Raw genomic sequence first — 14,405 nt, 5'->3', positions numbered from 1 at the left:
TTGGGAATCGGCAGCTCCATGATTTTTGTGTTCGGAATAACGTTTGATGCGATGTATTTCGGCACTGTATATTTCACGTTTTCTTCATTTATAAGCGTGAAAGAAAACATTGCAGCATGCATTTTTACGAGTACAAGAGACCGTGCTGCTGACGATCCTTAACACTTCCGACATCGCGCCAAAGGATTCCGTGTTCGCTGCTATAAAGGCTTCTCGTTTGCCTACTTTGGACCAATCATAAAGTCGGAGCATATCTTAAAATTCGGTTGATAGCACAGCATTTTAGCTTAAACACCCTGTATTATGCTTTATTAGAAGGGTTAAAAAATTCGCTTTGCAGATTATAGAAAACTGGTTATGGAATCTGAAATGAAAATTAATAGCATATTAGAAAGTTTGGAGAATAGGTATGAAGAATGTGGAATAAAAGTAAATGTGAAAAAAAAGACAAATAGAAGATATGTCAAAGCAGGCATGTAGGCAGAAACTTATTTCGGGAGGGCTTCAATGCTTTGGGAGAGGTGCAAATTCAATATAGGAATAAATTATATTAAAATTTGTAAAAATCACCCCTAAAATTATACTAAATTTATGGAAAAGTCGGGATTTCGGGTAGGTCCGGACTCCTAGAACCCACCATCTGCCTACGTCCCTGGTGTCAAGCGTGTATAAATTATAGGAGAGGAAGTAAAACAGGTTACTAATAAAATAATATAGTGGAGAGGAATTATTCTCAGTTCATACTTATTAAGCACAGAAAACAAAACATTTCCTGCAATTTGAAAATAAATCTTAAGTAATACCCTCAACTTATCCAGCAGTAATGTAAGCAAGTTTCAACCAGAAATTTATGTTTTCAGCACGACACACGACTATTTCAGACTTTTTCAAAGAATTTTTTTTTTTAATCATCATGATTGGTTAATTTCACTGCTACTTAAGGGGATCTCCTACCATCTCCGCTTAGCTTTCTAACTCTCCATTTGATAACATGTAAAATTTAATATGGTAATTTCTAACAAAGTATTGCAGGTAATAACTTGAAATTTTTAATACAAATACACAAGACCCATATAAATCCAACCACGGTCTCCAATTTACGTTACATGCGTTAGATTAATTGCAATATATTCTTCAGTAAGTTTGGCAACAGAGAATAAAAAGTATGCTGCAGAGGGGAGAGGGCTGGCCATCTGTTTGCTTGTTAGCTGCTTTTAAAAGGACGCTCTTACCAGAAAAATCACGTTGTGATTCTCACTTCTCAGTGGTTAGAATGGTCTGGACTGGAAGAGCCCAAAACCTCTTCTTTCTTCCTTTCACGGTTTGTTTGTTTCTTCCACCCCCTGCTGTCACAAGAAGACAACTTGTTTCGGAAAGCACTTTGAATTAGTAGCGAAAAGCCAAACTGAATGACACCACGGACGGATTAAAGGGAGGGGCGGTCACTCCCTCCGAGAACATTTGAATACTTTGAATAATCGGAGTAAGAAACTAGAAATTGCGTAATCTAATAAGAAAAGTTTGTTGAAGTATACAAATCAAGACGCATTTTAAGTGTCACAGCATTGTACTCTCATCCCCTCCCCTCCCAATTCCCTTCTGAAGAAGTTCTCTTTTGTTTCTCTGTTCCATATTAGCCTTTACACTTACACTTTCATTATCCAGTATTGATTTTTACCATACCATCTGCACAGAAGGCGAATAAGGTTTACGAGTCCTTCCTGCCCCCCTTTTTAAAAATTGCTAATTATAATAAAATTTATCGAAAACAATTCATCTCAACGATAAAGACTTATACACATTCATTATTGCAATTTTAAAATAAACTCGCCGCCTGTCGCGTATGCTAGCGATCTAATATATACGAATAGATGAAAAGTTAGTTTGAAGCGTATTGTTTTTCTGTCCGAATTCATATTTGTTTCTATTGTTGCATCGACAAAAGTGAGTGCTAAATCGATTTAGGCTCGTTGGTCTTTGCGAGGTCCCTCAAGATGCAAGGCCGTGGGCAGTCGCCCACCACTTGAAACGCCTCTGCACTAGAGGTCTGCACGTGCTCGGGCCTACAAAGAATGTATCACTTCGGGCCTGGGAGGGGTTCGGGCAGTAGCGTCATTTCAGATTTGGCTTGGGGGGTCAAGACCCCTTGATATATGTAAAATTTCGCGTTTTTCACTGATTTACTACTATGCTATTGATAAAATTATATAAATCTCAAACTCGGGAGGGGGGCAAATGCCTCTCCCTGTCCTCCTAAATGACGCCACTGGGTTCGGGCTGTGAATTTTTAAATATACAACCATATTTCTCGGACTTTTTCGGGCCTAACTTTGTAAATATAGTGTAAAACGATACAAATTGCACCGTTCTTTCTGGAGGACTTTTAAAACACAACTGCAAAATCAAACCTCGAATTGCTGTAAATAAAAATACAATTTTGCATTAATAATTAAGTTTCAGCAATCTGGGCTTATTTCGGGCTCATTTGATTATCACAGAGCCAGATTCTGCAATCCGGGCTAGGGCCTAAATGCTAAGACATATTTTGGACTCGGGTCGGGCCTCACATTGTAAATTCACAGGCCGGGCCCGGGCTGAAAATTCCGGCCCGTGCAGACCTCTGCTCTGCACCCGCACACATTCCTTCCTAGTCCAGAAAATCTCCTCCCCTCCGCATCGTCAATAATGGTAAATTTGTTCCTCGTATATTTGCTTATTATTGTAAGAGAAGTTCAAACCAGAACTCTAAAATTTGTTCGTTCTCTGGGGTAATGTGAGTAATGCAAATTAAGAAAGATATGCGTAATATACAAATGTCAGAAAAACTTGATATCAATTTGATTAACCTTTTACGTAATGTTTATTTTAGAAATAATAAACTTATGCAAGTATATCGAGGCATCTGAAATTTAATGTTAAATAGTGGCGATTGAGCCAGAAGGGGCGTGCACTATTCAGTTAGTCAAAGAACTCATATATGTAGCTTGAAAACTAATACTATTTAAACCAATATTGAATTAGACAAATTTGATCACTCTGGCCACAGAAAAGGCGTCACCTTCTATGGCCCACCCATCGCATGATGGGAATGAAAGACAGAGGAAAAAAAAAGACAAATTTGTAAAAAGTAGGATAACCATAATTGGAAATAGTGTGTGTATTTTTTAAGGAGGAAACCCAGAAGTACATTCTCGATATAATAATAATAATAATAATAATAATAATAATAATAATAATAATAATAATAATAATAATAATAATAATAATAATCTTTCTCACTTCAATCATAGGTTGATGCGCAAGAAGGAAATTTTAAAACTTTTCTCTCCCCTGGGAGAGCTGTTTTATAATTTGATAAGGTCTCTTCTTCGTAACTGCATCTATCCCTGATCGGGCCGCGGTGGGTCAGTGGTAGAGCGTTCACCTCTAATGCATGGCGTCCTTAGTTCGATCTCAGCTCGCACCAAGTGAACTTTGTGGAGGACAAACACCATGTGTGGGGGTTTTCTCGGGGTTCTCCCGTTTCCTTTCACTTTCTGCATTCCAGCATTTCCTTCTTTTCACAACATCACTAGAGCTCCTTTAACCTACCAGGCATAACTGTGGGACGTAAAACTTATAGATTTTTCTATCCTTGATCTTCCACTTCCTGGTTTTTCTTCTGCCTTTTCCCCTATCAACATGGTGATCCAATCGGAGTGGCGAATAAGATGTCCAAGCATGTGTTTCTTTTTTTTCCTATTATCTTCATGATCTGTCGTCCTTCATTAGCTTCCTTTAGTACGTCTTCATTCCTTTTCCTTATACAGTATTATTATTATTACACAACCACAAAAATAAATAAAAGTTCTGTGCACTGGACCCCAGGGTATTGATTCGATGTATTTTGGTACCCAGAACCCAAATTTCGAAACTCCAGGACGATTTGACCGTGTCAACTTTGTTTTATGGGCGAAGAACGTAAGTGCTGTTTTACGTTTGCTTATGTTTATCGCCCATTTAAAAAAATATCACGGTCAATCGTCCTGGGGTTTCGAAATTTGGATTCTGGGTACCAAAATATTTTGAATCCATACCCTGGGGTCTGGTGCACAGAACTTTTATTCTTTTTGTGTAGCTGTGTTATTATTATTATTATTATTATTATTATTATTATTATTATTATTATTATTATTATTATTTTCCATGCGTACATTTTCTCGAAAATATCCTCCCCCTAAGAGATGATCAACAATTCATTCCTGAATAGTACTCAGCTTCTTTTCCTACTAATAACTATTGCAACGCTCCAGATTCCCTACCCAAATTGTCACGCGGTTCGTATGTCAGTCTTCGAGTTTCTTCAAAGAATGTTACATTATCTGCTATGAGATCTGCAAACGATCTCCATTGTATAACTGCTATCTCGATAGAGGCAGTGGACAAAACTGAGGACAAAGCTGCCCAAAACAAGTTTTTGACAAAAAAAAAAAAAAAGGAAGAAACAGAGACAACATTTGTTTTTAGCCAGAAGCGCTCATAAATCACTACCACGTGACGCGAAGACTATTAGGGCTAGAGGTTCAGCAGAGAGCTCTCAATTCCTGGAGAAATTCTATCCTCTACGTTGCCAAGTGTAAACGGAAGTATACATTATAATTAATCTAAATTGATCTGGGGCATTAAATCAAAAACAGAAACCATGAACATATAGGTATTGCTGTTGGAAAATATCATGGAAAATTTTGAGACGGTAAGTGCAATATCTTGTTAAATATTCACATAGAAATATCTACGTGTTATCTTATAGGGATCCTGAAACACTTGCAAGTGGGTAGACATCCCCTTAAAAAAAATGCTTTAGTTTGTAATTTCGCTATAGTAATAAGTTTCCCATTTGCTTGTAACAACTCTTTATTATTCTTTTCATTTACTGACTGTTTAAGCACAAATTAACATTTAAAGGGTTTGTTCCATATGTAGGAGAAGAATTTCCCTCCTAATTCTTCTCCTACATAGAAATGAGCTTTATTCTTTCTTTCTTTAAAGAAAATTTCAGTAAATCCAAACAATAACTTCAAGGGCCAGGACTACAAATCGGAAACCTGTACAAGAAAATATTTCATATGCATACTAAACAAGTAAAGGTCCACCTTCATACTAAAATGTCTACCTACTTTGTATTAACATGTAAGTTTGGTCAACATCTGGCGAATTGTGTGTAGATTGAGTAAAAAATCTAATTTTTTAAAGTAAAGCCTTCTCTTTCTTGTTAATTCGTATTAAACAGTGTAAACGTAATAAACCTCCCGTAGTTTAACTGCCTTTTTAGTTTAATAGCAACAGCTCTGCCTTGAATTCATTTCTAATTTTATTATTCAATCGGTCGATCTTATCTTGTCTGAATGACAAGTGTCTAAAATAAAGCTTTAGAATTATCAGAATAAGACAAATTAGAGCCTACTCAATTGTTAAACTCGCAAACGGAAATATTATAGTGGTAGAACTCACAAAGCCTCATTGCATCTGTAAAACAAGTCACGATAGAACAAAGACTAAAACTAACGCCTTCAGAACGACAGAAGTAGTCTCAAATTTATTTATTTAATATTAATAATAATAATATTATTATTATTTTAGAAAACTAAAATGCTGGGAATTTCCAAGTTTAAGCTCTGATTATGATTATAATATCTTTGGTTGGTTGCATCATCCAAGTGATTTCGGCCACGAATCTAAAATAAAATAGCCAATTATAGCATTATAATCAGCATCTTTCATGCAAACCACGAATGATTTCTTTTAAAGACTTGACGTCACAGGGAAAATGTAACTCAAGGCAATAAAGTTCAAAAGTTCTACAGAGATAGTTGATTTCTTTCATCTGAACTGGACCTGTGAATAGCCACGTATTTTCATCATGAATCCCGGCCCACACACACGTGACTTTCTTATTTGTTTGAGGCGAAGGATCAAAAGTTAACTGATTGCTCCGATCCAGTCTTTCAGTCACTGGTTTAAACTGGTGGACGCGCATCAAGTGTCAAGGGGCAAACTAAGAGAACTGACTACATACGTATATGTCTGTGTATGTCGTAATTTGTATCTTCAACAAACTTTAAAGACATCTTCGTAAATTTTGCGGTCAATACACTAGGAAGCCCTATAATTAAAAGGTTGATGAATTTTACAGTGCTATTTTACTTTTTTTTTTTTTTTTTTTTTTCAAAATATTAACTCCCACTATGGTTTAAGAACACAGAAAGTAAAGTCTGCCATTGGCTACTATTTGTTTAGTAATCTAGTCCATTGAAGATTATTATTTCTTACCTTTCTTATGGTCTCCTAGCTGGTCTAGTGGCTATCTCGCGCAATTGGTACACGGAGTCAAAGATTCGATTCCCAGTGGGAAAATCTTGACATATGGTGGTCGAATTCCACCTTAAACTGTAGGTAGGTTCGTGTCTCATATAATCTTGGTGTTGCTAAGGAACACTAAATTCCAATCAATAATCTTCCATCTCCTTCCTTCAGTCTACCGAAAACGCTTAAAATGCTTATTTGTAACTACAACGACACTGGTGAGACATTGATGAGATATGATCATTTTTGTCCGTAAATGAGAGATGTGAATGTCCGTTACAGAGATTTAGATTATTCATAGTTCTTGTGGTACTTGCATGAAATAAAGTAAATACATTGGTTTAAAGGTAAATATAGGTTAATTTATTGTACTCAATGCTCGAATTGTTGCCGGAATAGGGAACTCTTCATCTGTAAAGAAACAGAAATATCACTGGGGAATGTGTTTAAGTGGGGATCTACTGCAAAATATAATGCTTTTTCTTAAATACGTCTTAAAAAAGTTCTTTTTTAATTCACTTACTAACTGTATTATTAAGTTAAAATAACCCAATAATGATATGCAACATTATTATTATTATTATTATTATTATTATTATTATTATTATTATTATTATTATTATTATTATTATTATTATTATTATTATTATTATTAAAATGATAATGATAAACAAAACTAACCAATCATGACGGTTTAGGAATTTTCTGCGGAGAAGTCTGCAATAGTTGTCTGTCGTGTTAATTTTGCCGACACTAATTTCCAGTCGAAATTTTCTTGTAATTAATTACTGGATCAATTGACAATTTATATTTTAATTGCAGAAAGTATTTTCAATGCTAAATAAATATAAGGTGAGGGTAATTCCTGTCGGTTATGAAGAGGTTACTGAAACGTTGGAGTTAAAAAAAAAAAAAAGACTGTCCATGGCTGTACCTGAGAATGCTCGTAAATGGGAAGTAATTTTCCATAGAAATAAATATATAGCTATATTTTTGTCAGTACAAAAGTTTGTTCCTATTATGGAGATGTCCGCTATTGAGAAGTGTCCATTAAGATAGGTTTCACTGCATATGGTTAACACACGCGCCCTCAATGCGGGAGAACCAAGTACGATTCTCACAGTCAGTGGAATCTCACTTGATTTGGATTCCATATTCAATTGTAGCTTCAGTTTCTTTTTTTTTTTTTTTTTTCATCGTCTTTCCAAGCTATACGTATGCATCCCTTCCGTGTATACCATGAGAGAGCTCCATGTCCCACCCAACTTATTAGAACATCTCGATCTTGTCATGTTTATATGTTCTGCACGAGAACACGTTTAGCCCCTGATTCTAATGTATGCAGGTGGGGATCATTAAACCAGAATCTCAAAAGGTTGGAGTTTCTTCTGCGGTGATTAAGAAGGAAGTATACAAAACTGGAAAATTAAAAAACTAGATTAGAGAGATAGTTTTGAGAATTAATATTAGGGATGCTATATTTACAAGAAATAAGTAATCATGACTTCGTTACTAATATTCATTTACAAACGCCAATTAGAATTTATCAGATTACTCGGAACATACTGTATTTAATTCATGCTGTGAAGCCTTCTCTATTCTACTTTTGGTCCGTTTACAAAATACAAGAGATAACATTTAAAAATGAAACATGAACTTATTTTGTTTAGTACATGTGAAAACCTCAAATTGAAAGTAGGCAGTGGTTGCAGAAAATTTCTCGTTAACAGTTAACTGGTTGTTAAATCCCGACGTATACATAGGAGTGGCTGCAGGAGCGTTTTAGGCGCAAGTTGCGCTCATGATATGATTTGGAGGACACAATTTTTCATTGAAAATGGTAAATCAAACTCGAGAACGATAAATTTCTGGGGACAGGATGGTAAATTGAGGGAAAATTACATCTGGGAGAAGATAATGGAAAATTTTGATGTGGGAAATCACCTCTTACACTTTGTCAATATAGTTCATTAACACCCTGTATATAATAGAAGTTCAGTTTCAAAAAGCAATGCACGTTTAAGTAAACTTCAAAAAGGAATCAGTAAAATCAAACAATTAAAATTCAAGTGCACTTAAAAGAAAGACAAATAATACTTTCCCATATAACTAATTCACTTTGAAAATGTGATAATATTATGAGGTCGATTAATGAAAATAATTAATTTTGCGCATCTGTGTATAGACCTAAGGGATAATGAATAGGAAAATTGAACATGGATCTACAATATATGCTACTGAGATTATTTGGGTACAATCTTCTTGAAGCTACCAATGATTACTATAGGAGCACAGCTACATTAAATTAATTATTTTGAAGTTATTATGTTGAATACTGAGAGTAATAAATATTAATGGGTTGTAATAAAGGTTTTTACTATGTTCTCATAACTTTTCCTTATTTCTTGATATAAATAGAATCAATTTCTTGTAAATAGATTTTTTTTTTATTTAAGGTCCTGCAGTTATATTTCGTAAACTAAAGAATATAAATTATAAATACAATCTGGGTTAAAATGAGAGAGGGCAGAAAACGAGAGAATACCAAGAGAACCCATGGACATGATGTTGCGCCAAAAATTCAATGGACTGGGATCGAATCAGGAACCCCTTTGATCAGGAACCCCTCTATTACTTAAAATAAATCTTTCTTACTCCTGTTTTCTGTTTCTTGCCTTTTTGGTAACTACAAAGCTCAACAGGAACATGAGCACAAATATCGCGGACAATTAACCACGCACATTGCTCTTCAGAGGAAGTCGGTTTTGTTTCGAGTCTCTTTTCAACAGTGAGGCTATTGTTTAAAAGTGTACAAGAAGGTGTATAAAAAGTGAACATACAGTTTAAGATGGAATAAGAACCACCGTAATGCTCTCAATGTTCTCAAATCGCAAATCGAACCCAGACTCTCGTGGACAAAAGGCACATGCTCTAGCTATCAAACCAATTATGAAGACTGTTTGTTGAAGTTATGCTCTCCTTTTCAGCACCAAGGCTATATGAAGTATGGACCTACACTTTAAGGTGCAATCCGAACCAATATAATGCATACAATGCTCTTCCACTGGGAGTTGAACTAGGGACCCCGCGCACTAAAGATGCACCTACTAGCCACTAGATCAGTAGGGAGGTTAGAGAGACTCGAACCCCGATGGATTTCGCCACACACGATCGGCAGAATAACGCCTCACTCTGTCAGTCAGACTCCTAGACTACACTATAGCGACACCATACCTCCTGCAAATCAAGCAAACAATAAACTCTGCTAAAGACGGTAAAGAGCATGACGAGATTCCATTTATGAGATATGGGGTATGGATAGCCAATTATATATATCCTTTCAATATAGGCAACCGACATTTCTTTGCTATTGTTCAGGTTGCATAGTACCTAGGGAATGTTATAGATTTTAAACAAGATATGGATAGTAAGAGTTAAGGATATAGAGTTTAGTGATTAGTTTCCCGTTCAGCAGCGAAGCTGTAGAAGACGTGGACCTACAACCTAACGTTGAATCCGAAGAACATGAGATTCCGCGAGTTTAATTGTTAAAGTCAATGTTACCCGTGAAAATGTTAATAGATTGACTCCAGTAATGAACTCAGCCGAAATAACCGTTCTAGCTGTCTATTTGCTTTAAAAAAAATCAAGAAGTCGCTTTCATTCAAGAATTATCGTGTGGAATAAAGGACGGACAATAATGATAATCAGTGGTGTATTTACGATTTTGTTTCGGGGGGGCTTTGCCTGAAAATGTGAAAATTCTGCAAGATATTTCATGTACTTTATTATAGTAAGATTTCGGAGTGGACTTAAGCTCGGAAGCCCCCCCCCCCTAAATACGCCACTAATGGTAATATTAATTTCATTTTCAATTACCAGAAAAAAATGTGGTTAAGTGCTGTCAGTACAGCAGTGCCTTAACCATATATGTGTTGTAATTCCATCCTTGTTTAGGGGAGTGCTAACCGTCTCTCCTTTCATACAACACAGAAAGTCAAGGGGAAAACTTCAAGTATATATAGTTACCAGATATCAAAATTGTATTTCTGTGAGAGTTAGAAGTTGCTTTCACGTAAACTTTTCTATATGACGAGTTCAAATTTCAAAATTTGACTTATAGTCCTGAATATTTTCCTGTAATTTTTAATTACATTTTAGCTACAATACATAACTCATGATTGGTTGTGGGCTTGACCCCTCCAATTGCAATTTTAAATTAGTGACTTACTAGTTATTCACTAGATTTCGAGAAAGTAACAGAATGAAAACACAAAAACTTAATTTCATTGTACTTAGCACGTACAGAAAAGTTAGAGCAACTGTACGTGATCATATTCAAAACATTGATAGTAACGATTTTTTAAAAATAATTTTGGAATGGCTATATTTACCCTTGTTAATCTTGAGATATCTTTGATGCACAGGCGTAGCTACACTGTATGTCTGTGCACACTAATAAAATGGTTTGACTCTTTCCCTTCCCTCCAATTGTTAATTATTCTAAAATGTTGTGATATGTAGTGCTTCAATTCATTGAAATAACACTTGAATTTAAGTTTATAAACTTGAAATGAAATGAAATGAAATCTGAGTTTTACGTCCCACGTGACGCCGGTTAGGCTAAAGGAAACGGTGATGATGAGTAATGCATGAAATGGTGGAATGAAGAAAGTGGGAGGAAACGGGAGAACCCCGAGGAAACCCACGCACACGGTGTTTGTCCACCACAAAGTCCACTTGACGAGGGCTGGGATTGAACCCAGGACCCCAAGCAGCAGAGGTGAACGCTCTGTCACTGAGCCACCGCGGCCTCTAGTTTATAAGCTTGAAATCCAACAACATGATCAGGTCATGAGAGTCTTCCAGCGAGGCTTTAATCACCTTTGTGAACATGCATGTGAAAAGTTTTGCAAGTATCTATTACCGTAGATTAAGGAAATATCTTCCTTAAAGATACTTTGTGGTTCTCAACCGGTGTGTCGCGCAGATTCATAGGATGTGTCGCAAAATTTTAGAATTTAAAAGTTCATAAAGCATTTAATAATTACTTAAAATCAATTTTGAAGCAGGGTTTACCTCAGTCAATACTTCTAGCGATAGCAATAATATTCGATACAAATAGAAGCACCCTTTCAATATTATAACATACACTATTATTAATTTTTAAGAAAATTAAACAAATGTCTCGCGATATCTTGCAGTTTCAATAAAATGTGTCGTCAGTGAAAAAAAGAAAACAAAACAAAACAAAGAAAAAAGAAAAGAAAACGATCTGTGGTACTACTTTTATCCACACCTATATGAAAAGTTCTGACTACATTTATGGTTTGGTGTAAAATATCGTATATGTCCAACGTGTCATGAAAATATGTGAGTATAACTCAGTATTTATATATATAACTCAGACCTTCAGGTTAACGTGGAGTTCGAACCACATTAGCTTCCGCCAGGAATCGAAGTCGGATCTCCCATGCCAAAGGCTCGTAGGAATGATTTAATAGAATACCTAGGAATGATTTAATATCCTTATTTATGTTAGTTATGTATAAGCAGATTCAATACAAAATTTTGTAAGTTATCCTTTATATATAGTAAGTACTCAAGTATTGCACACAGTGACTAACGCTGGGAGTGGTTCCGGGATTTTAACTCCCCCCTTGACAAAATACTAGGAAATCTAAATATTTACCATACACAGATATATATATACAAAAGTCCTGAAACGATATGAACTTGAGAGCTTGAGGCTCAGACCCCCCTTGATGAAATTCTGTGTACGCTACTGGTTATGTCTGTAAAATCAAATAAGGGGGCACGGTGGCTCAGTAGTAGAGCGCTTACCTCTGATGCGTGGGGTGTCTACTTTGATCCCCGCTTGCGCCAAGTGGGTTTTGCGCTGGATAAATACCGTGTGTGTATGTTTTTTTTTCTCGGGATTCTCCCATTTAATCTCACTTTCTTATTTTGCCATTTCATTCATTGTCATTATCACATTGGTGCACAATTGTGGTGGCTTAGTGGTACAGTTATCACCTCTGGCACGTGTGGTCCCATTTCCTCCCACTTTCGTCATTCCGTCATTATCATCCATCTTGAAGTTGAAGCAGTTGTCTCTACCCCCAAAAGAGGGCATTTCTCACTTTCTCATCCGTATAATTTTTAGCGCTAAAAAAAGATGGCATGTTTGGATAAGGAAGGACATCTGGTAGCCCTACCCACACAACTATCCACTCAAACTGTCGTTTGGGTGCCTCAGTTCTCAGGCCCTGGCCTCAATTCAATCAGTGTTCTTAGGTTGAGGGACATTTCCCGAATGTAGGGAAATTTTATTGCAAAATTTAGTAAATAGGTATAAAAGAATTTATTTAAGGGAAAATGCTTAAAACCAGGGAAATAGTCGGGTCGAGTTATAGTAGAGGTCTGCACGGGCTTGGGCCGAGCCCGTGGGCCGGGCTCGGGCCTATAAAACATATATAACTTCGGGCCCGGGCCGTAAATTTTTAAATATGCAACCATATTATCGGGCCTTTTCGAGCCTAACTTTGTAAATATACCGTACAACGATATATATTGCACCGTTTTTTCTGAAGAACTTTTAAAGCACAATTGCAAAATTAAACATGTAATTGCTGTAAATAAAAATACAATTTTGCGTTAATTATTAAGTTTCTGTAATTCGGGCTTATTTCGGGCTCATTTGATTATCACACGAGCTCGGGCCTAAATGCTACAACATACGTATTTCAGACTCGGGTCGGGCCCCACATTGTAAATTCACGGGCCGGGCCGGGCCAAGCTCGGGCTAAAATTTCCGGCCCGTACAGACCTCTAAGTTACAGACCGAATTTTATGGCCCTGATTTATTTTCTAGACCGTATTCATTGTCCTTCGAAACGATGTGATTCTTAATATAATTTGTAAGATTACATTTACAGTCTAAAGAAAAGTAATCATAAGCATCACTTGTGAAGCGAACAATAGCTAAGATGTCTTCGACTGAAGTCTACTGGAACCTATTGGAAGTCTCAGTAGTTATGAAGTCTCTGCAATTTTCTTTCTGAGGTCAGTGAGTAACTTCGTACTTCCGTTTTATTTTATTGCTAGATATACAATATGAAGAAGTCCTGACTCATTGATTAATGCCCAGGCCAAATTGCTTATGCTAGAAACTTGGACAGCGGATAGGATTTGTGATGTAAGGTCCCACGGAGGAAAGATTTTTGGAAATTCGAAAGGGAAGGAAGAAGAAAGAGGGATGGAAATTATTATCTTAATATGTCCATATCTCGAAATCTCTGAGTGTTAGAGACATGAAATTTAGCACATGAACTTCTTATTCAAAGTAATCAGACACATCTTTCAGTGCTTTTTTAATATTTGATCTAGAAGGGAAGAAAAGGGTGTGTAAAGGAAAAAGGAGTGGGAATTATAATTATTAAAATAAGATGTCCGTATTTCGGAATCTCTTAAGGTTAGAGATATGAAATTCAGTACTCATTTCTCATCATCACCGTCTCCTTTAGCATAGCCGGTATATGCGTGGGACGTAAAACTTTAAAAAAGAGAAGAAAAATATGGTAAGAAAAAAGGGTAGAATTACAATTGTTATAATTAGATGGCGATATCTCAAAATTCGTTAAAGTTAGAGATTTGGAATTTGGTATTTAGATTTTTCATTTAAAATAATTAGACATTTCAGTGTTGTTTTTTTTTTCCTTAGAAGGGAACAAAAAAGATGGGGGTTGAAATTGTTGAAACAACACTACACGCCCATATTCTCGAAATCCCTTAAAATTAGAGAAATGTTAGGTAGGTCTATATGAGAAGTGCAAGGCCGTACGCCGAGCAAAGGAAGGACTCTGGAGGCAAAGTCTTCAGCTAGCCAAAGGCTAGTGTATATAGGGTGGCCCGAAAGTCGGTGTACAGTCCCGTACTAATTGGCTCATGGCATTTTTACATCATCGACTATTGTTAACCATAAAGTATTGACTTAGTATATTTATTACTTCTCCTTGGTTTCTTTTCACTTATACTTCAACCTTGGAACAGACCAAAGCAAA

The 14,405-nt window shown here is 36.1% G+C and overlaps 1 protein-coding gene and 1 non-coding gene across 2 annotated transcripts in view; one reads left to right on the top strand and one right to left on the bottom strand.

The window, feature by feature from the left end:
• LOC145694929 (uncharacterized) overlaps window positions 1–14,405 on the top strand; it is a 160,933-nt gene that overhangs the window by 56,996 nt on the left and 89,532 nt on the right. The gene's annotated exons all lie outside the window — the stretch shown is intronic.
• Window positions 10,225–10,333, bottom strand: LOC145661237 (U6atac minor spliceosomal RNA). Its single transcript, XR_014126892.1, has one exon. It is a non-coding gene; the product is annotated as a U6atac minor spliceosomal RNA (small nuclear RNA).

This window comes from Thermobia domestica, chromosome 9 (genome assembly GCF_964235325.1).
Source record: "Thermobia domestica chromosome 9, izTheDome1.hap1.1, whole genome shotgun sequence".
Classification (NCBI taxonomy): domain Eukaryota; kingdom Metazoa; phylum Arthropoda; class Insecta; order Zygentoma; family Lepismatidae; genus Thermobia; species Thermobia domestica.
Note: the sequence above shows the minus strand (reverse complement) of the source record. Positions and strands in the feature narration are given on the sequence as shown.